The sequence below is a fragment of the Scyliorhinus canicula genome, chromosome 7 (assembly GCF_902713615.1).
Source record: "Scyliorhinus canicula chromosome 7, sScyCan1.1, whole genome shotgun sequence".
NCBI lineage: Eukaryota > Metazoa > Chordata > Chondrichthyes > Carcharhiniformes > Scyliorhinidae > Scyliorhinus > Scyliorhinus canicula.
The window spans coordinates 3328159-3342916 of record NC_052152.1 but is presented as its reverse complement, the minus strand read 5'-3'; the positions used below and the strand labels follow the sequence as shown (position 1 = coordinate 3342916).

At 49.8% G+C, this 14758-nt stretch overlaps 1 protein-coding gene across 3 annotated transcripts in view; it reads left to right on the top strand.

Annotated features, from left to right (window-relative positions):
- Positions 1-14758, top strand: part of cadm2b (cell adhesion molecule 2b) — a 1840301-nt gene that overhangs the window by 946472 nt on the left and 879071 nt on the right. The gene's annotated exons all lie outside the window — the stretch shown is intronic.

The window sequence follows — 14758 nt, the reverse complement described above, 5'->3', positions numbered from 1 at the left end:
GCCGGCCGACCTTGGGGACCCACACCGGCCGAACTTGGGGACCCACACCGGCCGACCTTAGGGACCCACACCGGCCGACCTTAGGGACCCACGCCAGCCGACCTTCTCGACTCACCCGACACCCGCCCGCGACCCACCCGCGGTTGCGACCCCCACTTTGAAAATGCCTGGTCTACAAGGACAAGAACAGCAGATCCATGCGAACCCCAGACACCTGCAAGTTCCCCTCCAGATCACTCCCCATCCTGACTCAGGAATATATCGCCGTTCCTTCACTGTCGCCTGGTTAAAATCCTGCCACTCCTTCCCCAACAGCACTATGGGTGTACCTACACCACATGGACAGCAGCAGTTCAAGAAAGCAGCTCACTGCCACCTTGTCAAGGACAATTAGGGATCGGCAATAAATGCTGGTCGAACCGGCAAAGTCCACATCCTGTGAAAGAATTTTAAAAAGCAGTATTTCTACATTTTCAGATGATGTGGAACTTGTAAATCTCGTAAACAATAAGATTGATGGCAATAAATGTCAAGGAAATAAGCAAATATGACAAATGAATTTAACACACAAATGTTAATCGATACATTTTGGTTGGAAGAATGGGGAGGGAATAAACTAAATGGTGTAACTTTAAAGAGAATGCGAATAAATTTATTTGAAGGCGGCTGCAAATGTTCAAAAGGCTGATAAAAACTGAAATGGGCTCCTTGGCGGATTTACAATGAAACGCTGCGGGTATGATCCAGCCACTCTGTCCATGTGGGTGAAAATCACGTTTGTCTCGTCAGCGGACAAAACCTTTACCGAGACCTCAGTTTGAAAAAGTGTGAACCTGGTTTCCATAAATTTAAAGATATTTTAATATATTTTTTTTAATTTAGAGTACCCAATTAATTTTGTTCAATGAAGGGGCCATTTAGCGTGGCCAATCACCTAACCTGCACATTTTTGGACTGTGGGAGGAAACCGGAGCACCCGGAGGAAACCCACGCACACACGGGGAGGACGTGCAGACTCCGCACAGACAGTGACCCAGCGGGGAATCGAATCTGGGACCCTGGCGCTGTGAAGCCTCAGTGCTAACCACTGTGCTACCGTGCTGCCCCAATATATTTTAATATAATTAAAGGGCTTGATGCTGTAACATTTGCCCACAGCGTATCTTGCCACGCCGGCGGCATGATACCATGCAGGTGAGAACCACTGCTGCCTTTCAAAGGCGAAAATCAGTTGTGATGAGAACTCCGGAGCACCAAAGTGCTTGGAGGCCCTGGGCATTGAAGGACAAGGTAGGGCACTGCCCCCAGCCACCCTCGCAGTGCCGAGGGGGCAGAAGAAGGGTACATTGCCAAGACGGCTAATTCTTTCCCATTGAGGAGGTCTCCCCTTGTGTGTAGCAGGGCCGAGGGGAAAGCCCTGATGCCTGCAAGGAAGTGGTGTTTCATTGAATCCCTACTGTGCTGAAGGTGGCCATTCAGCCCATCGAGTCTGCACCAACCCTCTGAAAGAGCACCTGATCGAGGCCCACTCCCCCGCCCTATCCCCGTAACCCCACCAAACCTGCACATCTTTGGACACCACTCAGCAATTATTTAGCATGGACAATCCATTTAACTTGTACATCTTTGGACTGTGGAAGGAAACTAGAGCACCCGGAGGAAACCCACATACAAACTCCGCATAGGCAGTCAACCAAGGCTGGAATTGAACCTGGGTCCCTGGAGCTGTGAGGCGGCAGCGCTGCCCATGTGGCTTGACATACTGTGCGCCTGCGCAGTGAGGAGAAGCCGTATAAAATCGGGTAAACTCAGCTTGAGGTGCCTGTTGCGAATTGTGGTTCTGCTGTCTGCAGCAGCGGTTTGCGTCCAGCGTTTAGGAGTTTGAATCTACAAAATGGCGTGTCCGAGTGGCTGGCACACGGGCAGAGTTGGAATTGACGTTGTGCACCTGTAAATCAAAATTCTGAGCAACGGGAACCAGGCATCACACACATCAAATCCCTATCCTAACCCCCCTCATACCTCTCCTGCACCATTTCCACAACCCTGGCTGAGTACATGGTCAGTTCCACGCCCACAGACCCCCAGAGTGTCAACATAAATTAATTAGCCAATAATTGGTGTATTGCCTTGAGATCTTGACTGCTCCAGATTTGATAGTAAAATATTAACAAAACTGTTTGTTTATTAGAAGGAAAAAGATGAATATATAATGATAAGAATGGAACAATGGTCTGCTAATCTAACTATTTCACAAACCTCGTCCCACCCTCAACCCAGACACGCACAGTAAGGGGTGGGAAAGGTTTGAAAATAACAGGGATTAAATGGGCCTGAGATGGTTCTTTGCTGCTGAGGTAGCTGGCAATCTTCCACGGATGGGTAGCATTGTAATCATCAGTTGGTTAGGATCTTGTCATGTCTGGCGCCAATTGGAGCCAGCAGGCTGTAGAATTCTCTGTCAGGAGTCACTTCCACTTGACTGACCTCAGTCTCACATTGACAGTCCCCCTCAGGTCTGTGCAATTCTACCTTGCGTCCACCAGATCGACTATCAACCTCACTGAGTTAAAGCTACAGTTCTCAGCATGAGGGTTTTACATGGACTTTTAAAGAGCCCCTCCCCTTGTTCTGAACCCGCGGGGATGAATCCAGCAGGGGAGAGAGAATTTTGAGCAGTGGCTTCATAGTTCTTATTCAGGATAGAAATGTTTAGTTGCACGTAGCTCCTCTCATAGGTCACTTCCCCAGGCTGGCTGGAAGCATTCAAATCGCCAGGCTGAAGGTTGTTAGAGAGAGCTCACTGGGCTAAATTGCTGGCTTTTAAAGCAGACCAAGCAGACCAGCAGCACGGTTTGATTCCCATACCAGCCTCCCCAGACAGGTGCTGGAATGTGGCGACTAGGGGCTTTTCACAGTAACTTCATTGAAGCCTCTTCGTGACAATAAACAATTTTCATTTTCATGTGCGGCTTTCCAAGTCTGCACAGAACTCAAGAGACAAAATCGAGCTGGCCTGGGTTTTCAGAATCTTCCAGCAACTCTCTGACTATCTTGACCACTCCCAAACGAGAACAGAAGATGTCCTAGAAACTCAGAGACGCCTGAGTGTCTTGGCTGCTTGCCAAGTCCATCAAAATGATATCACGGACTTCAGATATAAAACGTAGGACAGAATCTATTCCTGTCTATGTTTCTGGTGGGAACATTCTGTATCCTAACAACACCCCAATTCTTATCAATAGTCATTGTATCATTAAATTTCATTTGGTTGAGAAGCTTATTGCTGGAGGACAACTCGCAGGAGCTGCTGTAAGAATGGCTTCAATTTTCAGTTGTAAAGAAAGGTTTCAAAAATGGAGATTTGGGTCTGCTGGCTGATGGAAATAGGTTATGGCAAAAAAATAAAGTCATTTACACAAATAGTCATAATGTAGTCTCAGAAATAAATATTTCAGTTATTATAAAACATTTATAAGATTGCGTGTCCAGGAATAGATGCAGCTGAAGTTACTAAAGCACATTTGAATGCAAAAACACAAGGGGGAAAAAAAAACCAACTGATCAGGTGGCTTTGTCATGGTAAAGCTTTTTTTATTTTTGTTAGTGCCCAGAAAGCCACTTCGGCCCTTTGAAAGATGATTAGGATTGAGGAGTAGGATATGCATGAAATGTATGAGATATGCTTTGTATTCATTTTCGCTATTGAAGATTATGCAACGCTGGGTAAAAATGCTTTCTACATTAACTCCTTGAATGTAAATGCATATATAGCCTTAGCTTGGTTTCAGGCAGTAAAGATTGTTCAGGTTGCTGGGCCTGATAACATTTAACCTCGAATGCTGGAGAGAATCGGGGGTGCTGTGAGATCTGGACTAGTTTGAATTAACTGAAAAAAGAGCCTGATGCATGAATGTGTGCACACATGTACCAAACTCCATTCATTAACATCAAGATAGGAACACAGGAACAAGAGTAAGCCATTCAGCCCCTTCAGCTTTTAGTCAGAGGCACAGACCAGTTTTCTCTCCAGATATTCAGCCTCTTTAGAGATCGGGGCACCTTCATGAAACAGTGCCGCAATCAGCACTGCAGCCTAATGGCTCCCAGTCCCCAGCATTGAGGTATCGCTCCCAGCCACCCCCCCCCCCCCCCCCCACCCCTCCGCCATGCTGGCACTCCACCTCAGTGTCCGATCTCCCACATACAAATAACCCCCCCCCCCCCCCCCAAGGGCCATGGACTCCAACTAGGGCCTGCCCCAGGCACTGACCTGATACAAGTTGGCACCGTGCCAACTTGGCAGTGAAAATTTGTGCCATAGGAATGCCCCTTCCCCCTCCACCCCCCCCCCCCATTCCATCCCCACCCCCACCCCCAGATTCTATACTTGCCTCTGTCCCCCTGGACGAATCCCTTTGACTGAGTCTCGTTTCGCCAGACCTATTGTGTCATGTCGGTGAGGTATGAATATTTAATGAGGGAGGATCATGTGGCAGGGAACGGTAATGATACTCAAATGCATTAAAATCTATTTTAATGAGTTTCATGTCGTTTGTAAACCTCATGACATTGAAAACAAGGGACGGGGAAAATCGGGAAATGCGATTCTCTCGGGATTTTCCGGCCTTTTCACTGATCCAGCGCACAGCTAGTATGGGCTCAAAATTGCAGCCCACACCCTATTAAACTCATACTTCTCACCTTCAAAGTGAACATGAAATTTGATCATGTTGTGGTTGCTGTTTCCTCGAGACTCCATTGCTCTGAGGTAATTTATCAATCTTATTGCACATTACCAGATGTAAAATAATCTGTTCTCTGCTTGGCTTTGGAATTAACTGCTCTAAGAAATTGTCTCAAAGGTGCTCTGTGAACTCATCTTCCAGCCCACCTTTGCCAACCTGATTTGCCAAAACTACGTGTAGATTCAAGTTACCCATGGTTATTGCAGTATCTTTCTTACACCCTGGGTGGGATTCTCCGTAGCCCGACGCTGATATCGTAATCAGCGATTGGGCGGAGAATCCACCCAAATTGGGGCCGGTGACAGTTCGAGGCCGGTCAGCCATGCTCCGCTCCCTTCAAATTGGCATCATTGAATCGCACGCCGCACGCTTTGCAATGGCATTGCCGTGTCATCGGTAGGCCCTCTCGTGATGCTTCTCCCAACCGCGCAGGACACGTGTGGTCTCAGCGGCCGGGATCCCAGCGTGGTGACTGCAGATTATGTCCAGCGCCGCCACACTCGGCCAGGATTCATGCCCCTGGCCAGGGGGGCTTCCGCAAGGGCTGAGGGGTCTGGTGGGGGGTGGCCAGGGGGTGGCTAGGAGGGGCTGTGGGGCCACGGATGGTGGGTCAGGTCCGCGCACGGCCGGTGCCACTTTGTACGGTACGGCCACTGCAGGTCATCGTTGTGCGCATGTGCGGCCACGGACCCAACAATTCTCCGGCCATTTACGGCGCAGAGCCGGGAGTTTTGCCTGGTGCTGCTGCTGCCCTCAACCAATCCCGGAATCAGCAAGGGGGTCAGCGCCGATTTTTGGGTCGTAAAAAGCCCGCAAATTCTGCGTTCGAGCCGGTACTTAGCCTCTGAAACAGAGAATCCAGCCCCCTATTTATATATTCCTGTATACTCTGACCGACAGTGTAACTACTATGAGGAGCCAACACAATGGGATGAATGACATCTTTCTCTGCTCTATTACTCTAGATTCTAAACTTCCAAATACAGGCCAGACGCACCAACAGGGTGGCTTCCTGAACCGTACTTGTTATTTTTCAATCATGTGACTGTGCCTTTTCAGCTGATGTGCTGAATTAGAATGACATGTCTATAATCTCAATGAAATAGAAATTATTTGCAGCAGACATCCAATTTAGAGAGTTCACTTGGGGGCCGGTTTAGCTCAGTTGGTTGGACAGCTGCTTTATGATGCAGAGCAAGGCCGGCAGTGTGGGTTTATTCCCTGTACCGGGTGAGATTATTCATGAAGGCCCCGCCTTCTCCATCTTGACCCTCGCCTGAGGTGTTGGTGATCCTCAGGTTAAATCACCGCCAGTCAGCTCTCCCCCTCAAAGGGGAAAGCAGCCTGTGGTCATCTGAGACTATGGTGACTTAACTTTGCAGTGTAATTGTACTACAAAACATATTGCACCTGTAATCTTCTCTCAATAGGTCTTATATCATGTTCAGAGTGCTATAAATTACTCAACAGAAGGATTTGGAACATAATGGGCCATTAACGTTAGAGTTCTTGTTGATTGGATTGAAATAAAAGGTTTTGCAAATCAGAAACATCAGTTTGGTAAACAAAACTACTTGATTTGAGTGAGTATTTTGCTTATTTCATTCAAGTCTCAATATTAGCGATGTTTATCACTTTATCTGACAAATGCATATTGGTGTGCTCCCTTTAAGAGTAGTGGAATTGTTGACTCTCCATTTGAGTGTGTTGTGAGTACCAATCCAGTTTAGTGTGTGCAGAGAGAAATTGGGAATGTTCTCCTCAGAGCAGAGAAGATTAAGGGGAGATTTAAAAGAATTTTTAAAGTGATGAGTAAAGTGATAAAGTAAAGTAAATAGAGAGATACAGCACGCGATCTAATCAAAAAAACGTCTGTTCTGGGCGGGACTGGAGGGGCTGTTCCCGGCACTTGTAACGCGGGGAACGACCCCACTATCGAACGGCACTGGGTTTTTTGTCGGGCCTCGACGAAACTTCTCCCCATCTAGGCCGGACTCAGCCACATTTCCTGCTTCGACGCGCAGAACCCCCAATGCAATCCCCCCGGACCATCCCAACATCCCAACTCACCTGCTAGGGGGTCCTTGAGCCTCCTGCACCCCACCTCACATGGACAGTGCACAACCGGCTCAGATCCCCGGTGTGGGCAAAATACCACCTGGGCATCCTGGCACTGCCTGCCTGGTACTATGATAGTTCCCCTGCCAACATGGCAGTGCCACCTGGCACCCTGGAGTGCAAGGCTCGCACCTGGGTGGCATTGGCAGGGTGCCCAGATGGCATTGCCAGAGTGACAGGCTGGCAGTTTCAAGGTGCCCATGTGACATAAGCAGTGCCAGGGTGCCATCTGGCCCAGATACTAGCCCTCCAATCACCTGGGAGACCCCCCCACAAATGCCAGTACGCCTGGTCTCCGTTTGTGGGGACCAATACTAATTGGCTCCCGGCTGCGGTCTCCTCGGCCAGGCCGGTAGGTCCCAGGAGCCGGTTCAATGTGGCAAAGTTTTTAAACTCACTTAACTGGGCGAGTCTGGCCCTACCCATTATGGGCAGAATCCAGATCAAAACCACTCACAAGATCACGCAGCAACCGTTGGGAATCCAAGCAGAGGCCTCTCCTGGGATCTCCCAGCTGTGTCCCATCCCTGTCCCGGCAGGACACAGCCGGTAGGTTGTGCCCACAATTTCCACTGGTAGGAGCATTGGTAACCAAAGGAAACAGATTTAAGATCATTGACAGAAGAACCAGAGATGAGGGGTGGAATTTAAAAAAAAAACAGTGTCAGGTTCTGACTGAAAACTGTCATGTTTCTCTCAGCTCAGTTTTTTATTTCGCTCTCCTGACACATTGCCAGAAAAAAATCAGTGGCCGTATTTTGCGGCATCAGTCTGTGGTGCCTCATAGATAAAGGCGGCAAGCCTGACTACACAGATGTCAGGGCACATTTTATAAAGTGTTGCTCGTTCTGGGTGAGTGTGCTTTACACTCAATTTGGCTCTGTTTTACTCCTTAGCTCTAGACTCGCCAGGTATCGTTAAGATACCGCCACAAATTTCAAGTTCAAGTTCAGACCAATGACTCAATACACCAGTTAGTAAGTTCAAACAAGACACATTTATTATAATAGTTATCTACTACTGATGCACATAAAACTACAAGACTAGGCTAATCCTACCACTAACAGGCCAATACTTATCTGGAATAAGGGAACTGCCGGATCAGGGAACAATGGCCTCTTGCTTTGTCCTGGATCCGCAGGCTCCCAGTTAGTGTGGACTAAAGGGGTCAGGAGTGTCTACTCTCGTAGCGTGCGTTGTATGACACTTACTTGATGGCGGCTGCTGACCAGGCCTCTCCTTCTCAAGGTTCTTCTGCTGCAACGGTGTTCTGCTGGGAGGGCCGGCTGGTCAAGAAGAAAGAATCAGTCCTGGGACCTGTCTTTTATAGGTCCCAGGGGCTTCGCGCCATTCTGGGCGGACCCTCTATAAACTTACAATCGATTGGGTCTCTTCCCAATCGATTGATTTGAATTTCCCCAATAACGGGGCCGTTCCTCGATCACCGGGCGGTTCCTTCCACCTTATTGGTGTCCTTTGTCTTAGACTCCACTGGCGCCGGAATGTCTGACCTTCCATAGAATGTAGTGATTGCAGTTAACTGTTGTGTCCATTGTGCCTGGGAATCACCGTGAATCGCTCACTTAATATGCGTAGCTCGTTAGTTACAATTCTGTCTGGTTTCTGTGGCAGCTAGAATACAGGGGATTCTGCTGACTGCTGGTTTCTTTGCTAATGTCCATTTTTCCCTGTAATCTTTGCGTTCTTCCATTTTGTGTGAGGAAGTGGCCAACCCAGGTGGCTACACAAGGGTGTCCCAATCAACAAGAACATTTAACTCCCTCCTACCTCCCTGAAGCCCATGGAGGCTTCCCTCCATCCCCACAAGCTTTGAGGGGACCTCGCCTCCTCACCATGGAAGCATCCCCCCTCCCTCCTCACCCCGCGTTCTCCAGCGTGCATCCATCTCCCTTACCACCACAGGTAAGGGGAAGCCCCCTTACCCCAATGGAGAAGGATTTGCACCCTCTCAGTCCCCCCTAGCACAGTCCACTGGCATTTACCCCTCGACCTACCCATTCGGGGCACTGCCCAGCTGAGACCCTCAGCTCCGGGGTTTCCAGGCACCTCCGTACCCCCAACAGGGTCCTCACCACTGATTTTCAATTTCATAAACCGGTAGTGATTCGCGCAAGCGATATGTCTCACCACGGGGCGTGCAGGGGGAGCATCACACGGGGCAGGAAGGTACGCCGTGAAGCCGGTTAGCTGTAGTTCAACTTATTTAAATGAATGGAAATCAGGTTCACGCCCTTTCTGGGCAAGACCTTGCTGGCACAAATCCCGTTATGGCCCCATCGTGAGATTCAGTGACCAAATGCGGAAGCATGGTCAGGGTTTTTTGCAGTGACAGTTTGAATCTGTGCAGCTGCAGATTAGCACATGCCTTTCATTCCCTCTGAACCCATCACTCCTCCCCTGACACCCTGACATTGCAAAGTCTGTTTGTGGGCAATGATATCAGCCTCAAATTATTCAACTCTGAGCAAAATTCGATGAACTTGTCTCGATTGACTGGAAGATTAATTTATCTGGAATTTGTATTTATTCTCTGTAATCTGGGAACAAAATTCTGTGTAAAGAAAATAACTGGAAGAAGCCTCGTTCCCTGTGACCAACTGGTCCAGCTCACTGGCGTATTTGGATCTACTTTTCTCTTAAAACCTGTCCCAAAGTTGTGGGATCATTGTCCTGCTACCCTGTACAGTTCTGTAAATCTCTGATTGGCAACATGCATACTTACCACAACCAATAAGTGGTCCATAAATGGTTAATGACAACAGGAAATGCTGGAAATGCTCAGCATATCTGGCAGCATCTAGCGAGAGAGAGAGAGTTAACGTTTTGAGTCTGGATGAGAAGCGTCATTTTCTGCTTTTATTTCAGATTTCCAGCTCCCACGAATTTTGCTTTTGTTTTAGTCTGTAAATGTATGGGGCAAAATTCTCTGACCCCTGCAGGAGAATCGCCCAGGACCTTCGAAAATCCTGCCCCCACCATGGCCGGAATTCTCCGCCACCCGGGAATTGGCGGGAGCGGCAATCGCGCCGCGCCGATCGGCGTGTCCTCTGCGCTGATCGGCGAGCCCCCTGCGGCGATTTTCCGGCCCGCGATGGGCCGAAGTCCCACCACTGAGAGGCCTCTCCCGCTGCCGTAGTTTCAACCACCTCTTGTGGCAGCAGGATTGGCGACGCGAGCAGGCCCCCGGGGTCCTGGGGGGAGGCCCGGGGCAATCGGACCCCGGGGGTGTCCCCACAGTGACCAGGCCCGCGATCGGGGCCCACCGAACGGCCGGCGGGCCAGTGCCGTGGGGGCACTCTTTTTCTTCCGCCGTCGCCACGGCCTCCACCATGGCGGAGGCGGAAGAGAACCCCCCTACCGCGCATGCGCCGGTGGTGACGTCGGCGGCAGCTGATGTACCGGCACATGCGCGAACCGGCGAAGGCCTTTCGGAGAGTACCCTAATCCTGCCTTTCCCCCATATCCTTGATCCCTATATCCCCAAGAGTGATATCTAATTCCTTCTTGAAAATCACACGTTTTGGCGTCAACTATTTTCTGTGGCAGTGAATTCCACAGATTCACCACTCTCTGGATGAAGAAATTTCTCCTCACCTCAGTCCTAAAATGTTTATAATAATAGTAATAATCGCTTATTGTCACAAGTTGGCTTCAATGAAGTTACTGTGAAAAGCCCTGAGTCGCCACATTCCAGCGCCTGTTTGGGGAGGCCAGTATGGGAATTGAGCCCGTGCTGCTGCCTTGTTCTGCATTACAAGCCAGCTGTTTAGACCACTGTGCTAAAACAGCCCCTTAAACCTCAAACTATTTAGTTTACCCATTATCCTTAAACTATGACCCCCTAGTTCTGGATTCCCCCACCATCGGGAATAGTCTTTCTAAATCTACCCTGTCTAATCCTGTTAGAATTTTGATAAGTTTTTATGATATCTCCTCTCACTCTTCTAAACCCCAATGAATATAATCCTAACCGATTTAGACTCTCCTCATATGACGGTCTTGCCATCCCAGGAATCAGTCTGGTAAACCTTCGCTGCCCTCCCTCCACAGCAATAATATCCTTCCTCAGATAAGGACACCAAAACTGCTCACACAATACTCCAGGTGTGGACTCATCAATGCCCTATACAATTGCAGTAAAACATCTCTATTCCAATGCTCAAATCATCTCGCTATGAAGGCCAACATACCATTTACCTTCTTTACTGCCTGCTGCACCTGCGACTGATACTTTCAGTGACTGATGCACAAGGAAACCAAGGTCTCACTGAGTATCCACCTCTCTCAATTTACACCCATTCAAATAATAATCTGCCTTCCTATTTTTGCTACCGAAATGGATAACCTCACATTTTTACAAATTATACAGCATCTGCCATGTATCTGACCACTCACTCAGCCTGTCCAAATCACACTGAAGCATCTCTGCATCCTCCTCACAGCTCACCCTCCCACCCAACTTTGTATCATCTGCAGATTTGGAGATAATACATTAAGCTCCCTTGTCTAAACCATTAATGTATGGGGCAGGATTCTCCATTGGCCAATGCCAAAAACAGGAAAGGTGATCGGGCGGAGAATAGCCAAAATTGTGGCAGGCACTGATTTGACGCCAAATCGCAATTCTCTATCCCCTCAACAGCTGTGGTAATAAGTTCCGGAACGCACATACAGTAAAATCTGTTTGCATGTCATTAGTGGGCCCAACTCGGTATTCTCTGGTGCCTCCGCGATTCTCCGCCTCCAATGGACCGAGTTCCCGATGCCGCGGTTCACTTGTGCTTTTAAAAATCATGAAGCTGGCGTCGTGGCTGCTGAGGGAGAAAGAGGAGGCTTTAACTTGACTTGGTAAGTTGCTATGACCACCAATGGATCTACTATTTCTGGGGCCATTTCCTTAAGTACTCTGGGATGAAGATTATCAGGCCCTGGAGATTTATCCACCTTCACCCCAACAATTTCCCCAACACTTCTTTACTAATACTAATTTCCTTCAGCTCCTCACTGAAACTTGTGTTTCTCAGAGCTTCCGGTACATTATTCATGTCTTCCTTTGCGAAGAGCGAGGCAAAGTACGAATTTACTTCCTCAGCCATTTTTTGTTCCCCGCTATAAATTTCCCCGTTGCTGACTGTGAATAACCTATTGCTGATAGCTGAGAAAGCTCGAATACTTCACATTGGCAATTAACAGCAAGCTACGAATCCTGCATTTGTACCAGACCACATGATGGTTTTAACTTATCTGTCCAATTGTGATTGTGGCTTATATCAGACAGTTTGGGAATATCTGTACAGTGGCATTGCTGATCTATATGGGGACAGTCATTTATTGTCATCAATGGCAGCTCTCACAGAGATGTCATAGTTGGCTGCGTCCAACAATAAGAGACAATCCCTTTGAGTTGGTGCTAAACTCTGCCCTCAAAGTCAGATCTGCAGCATGTTGTAGAGATTTAATTTAATAATAGAATGCCATCAGTTCAAGAATGTCAAATCTAATAAAGTGACTGACACTTAATATGAGGCTATTAAACTTGAGCAGATGCACCGAAAACACGTAGAAATTAACAACTCATCACGTGGGAATGGTCATGAATATGAAATTATTAAAGCAATCTGACCTGACAATCATGCTCTCTCTCATGTTAAAAAGCCCAGAAATTTCACTTAGATACTCCGACACTGGAAGGCTGACGGAGAATGTTAGAGAGGGATTCATACCCATCCCAGAGTCTGGCAATAAGCATGGGGGAATGAATCAAACCAGTAAAGGTGATTGAGTGATATTTATGCTGATTAGGTGAAAGGCCCAAATTGACCGGGTAATGAAGACCTGGGAGGAGAACAGATCTTGGCAGCATTCATTAAGTGCAGTTTCCTTGATTCTCTGCTGGCGTGGGTTATACTCAGACCTTTGAAAGGGAGAGGGAAGAATTGCTGGGAAGTCTGGGACCTCACTAAGTCATACCTCATTGTCATGGAAATGTAAACAGAATACGAGACAACATCCTCACGGAAAGAAATAGCTCCCTTTAAAACTGCCTTGTCCAACTTGCTGTTTTCAGGCTGAATTACAGCCCCCGGAGCCATGGTTCAAACTGCAGGTGAGCAGACAACAGCCCACTCGGCACCTGTACAGGGTGTAGGCCATCTCTGCCGGCGAGTTAACTGATGTATGTCATCTCGCCCACCTGAAACACACACTTTTCCAACTTGAGGCAGATGCCTGCATCTGAAATCATCACAAACTTCCTTCGGGTTTGCCAGGTGTTCTTTATCGGTGACATCTGTGATTAACACATTAACTTGTTTGGCTGTGAGAGTGTGGGCATGCAGCTGTGAGTGTGAGACTGTGGGTGTGAGACTGTGGGTGTGAGACTGTGGGTGTGAGAGTGTGAGTGAGATTGTGAGTGTGGAGATTGTGAGTGTGAGAGTGTGGGCGTGAAAGTGTGGGTGTGAAAGTGTGGGTGTGAGAGTGTGGGTGTGAGAATGTGTTTGAAGGTGTGACAGTTTGGGTGTGGGATTGTTGGGGTGAGTGGGGGTGGTGTGAGTGTGAGAGTGTGTGTGTGGCGGGGTGAGAGTGTGTGTGTGTGGGGGGGTGAAAGTGTGTGTGTGGGGGGGGTGAGAGTGTGTGTGTGTGTGGGGGGGTGAAAGTGTGTGTGTGGGGGGGGGTGAGAGTTTGTGTGTGTCGGGGGGGGTGAGAGTGTGTGTGTGTGTGGGGGGTGAGAGTGTGTGTGTGTGAGGGGTGAGAGGGTGTGTGTGGGGGGTGAGGGTGTGTGTGTGGGGGGAGAGAGTGTGTGTGTGGGGGGGTGAGGGTGTGTGTGGGGGGGTGAGAGTGTGTGTGTGGGGGGGTGAGAGTGTGTGTGTGGGGGGGTGAGAGTGTGTGTGTGGGGGGGTGAGGGTGTGTGTGTGGGGGGGTGAGAGTGTGTGCGTGGGGGGGTGAGAGTGTGTGTGTGGGTGGGGTGAGAGTGTGTGTGTGGGGGGTGAGAGTGTGTGTGTGGGGGGGTGAGAGTGTGTGTGTGGGGGGGTGAGAGTGTGTGTGTGGGGGGGTGAGAGTGTGTGTGTGGGGGGCTGAGAGTGTGTGTGTGGGGGGGTGAGAGTGTGTGTGTGTGAGGGGTGAGAGTGTGGGTGCGGGTATGGGGGGGGTGAGAGTGTGTGTGGGTGGTGTGGGGGTGTGAGTGTGTGTGTGTGGGTGCGGGTATGGGGGGGTGAGAGTGTGTGTGGGGGCGGGTATGGGGGGGTGAGAGTGTGTGTGGGGGTGGGTATGGGGGGTGAGAGTGTGTGTGGGGTCGGGTGTGGGGGGGTGAGAGTGTGTGTGGGGGCGGGTATGGGGGGTTGAGAGTGTGTGTGTGGGGGCGGGTATGGGGGGGGTGAGAGTGTGTGTGGGGGTGCGGGTATGGGGGGGTGAGAGTGTTGTGGGGGCGGGTATGGGGGGGTGAGAGTGTGGTGTGGGGGCGGGGCCCCCCCCCCCCCCCCCCCCATGGGGGGGTGCGATTGTGGTGTGATGGGGGGCGGATGTATGGGGGGGGTCGAGAGTGTCGTTTGGGGGCGGGTATGGGGGTGTGAGAGGTGAGTGTGTGTGGGGGCGGAGTATGGGGGGGGTGAGCGTGTGCTGTGGGGGGCGGGTATGGGGTGGTGAGAGTGTGTGTGGGGCGCGGTACTATGGGTGGTCAGAGTGGTGTGTGGGTGCGGGTATGGGTGGGTCGAGAGGGGTGTGGGGGGGCGTGTGAGAGATGTGTGTGGGGCGGCGGTCACTAGGGGTGTGGTCAGAGTGTGTGTGGGGGCGGGTATGGAGGTTAGGTGAGAGCTGTGTGTTGGGGGCGGGTATGGGGGGGTGTGAGAGAGTTGAGGTGTGGGGGGCGGGTATGG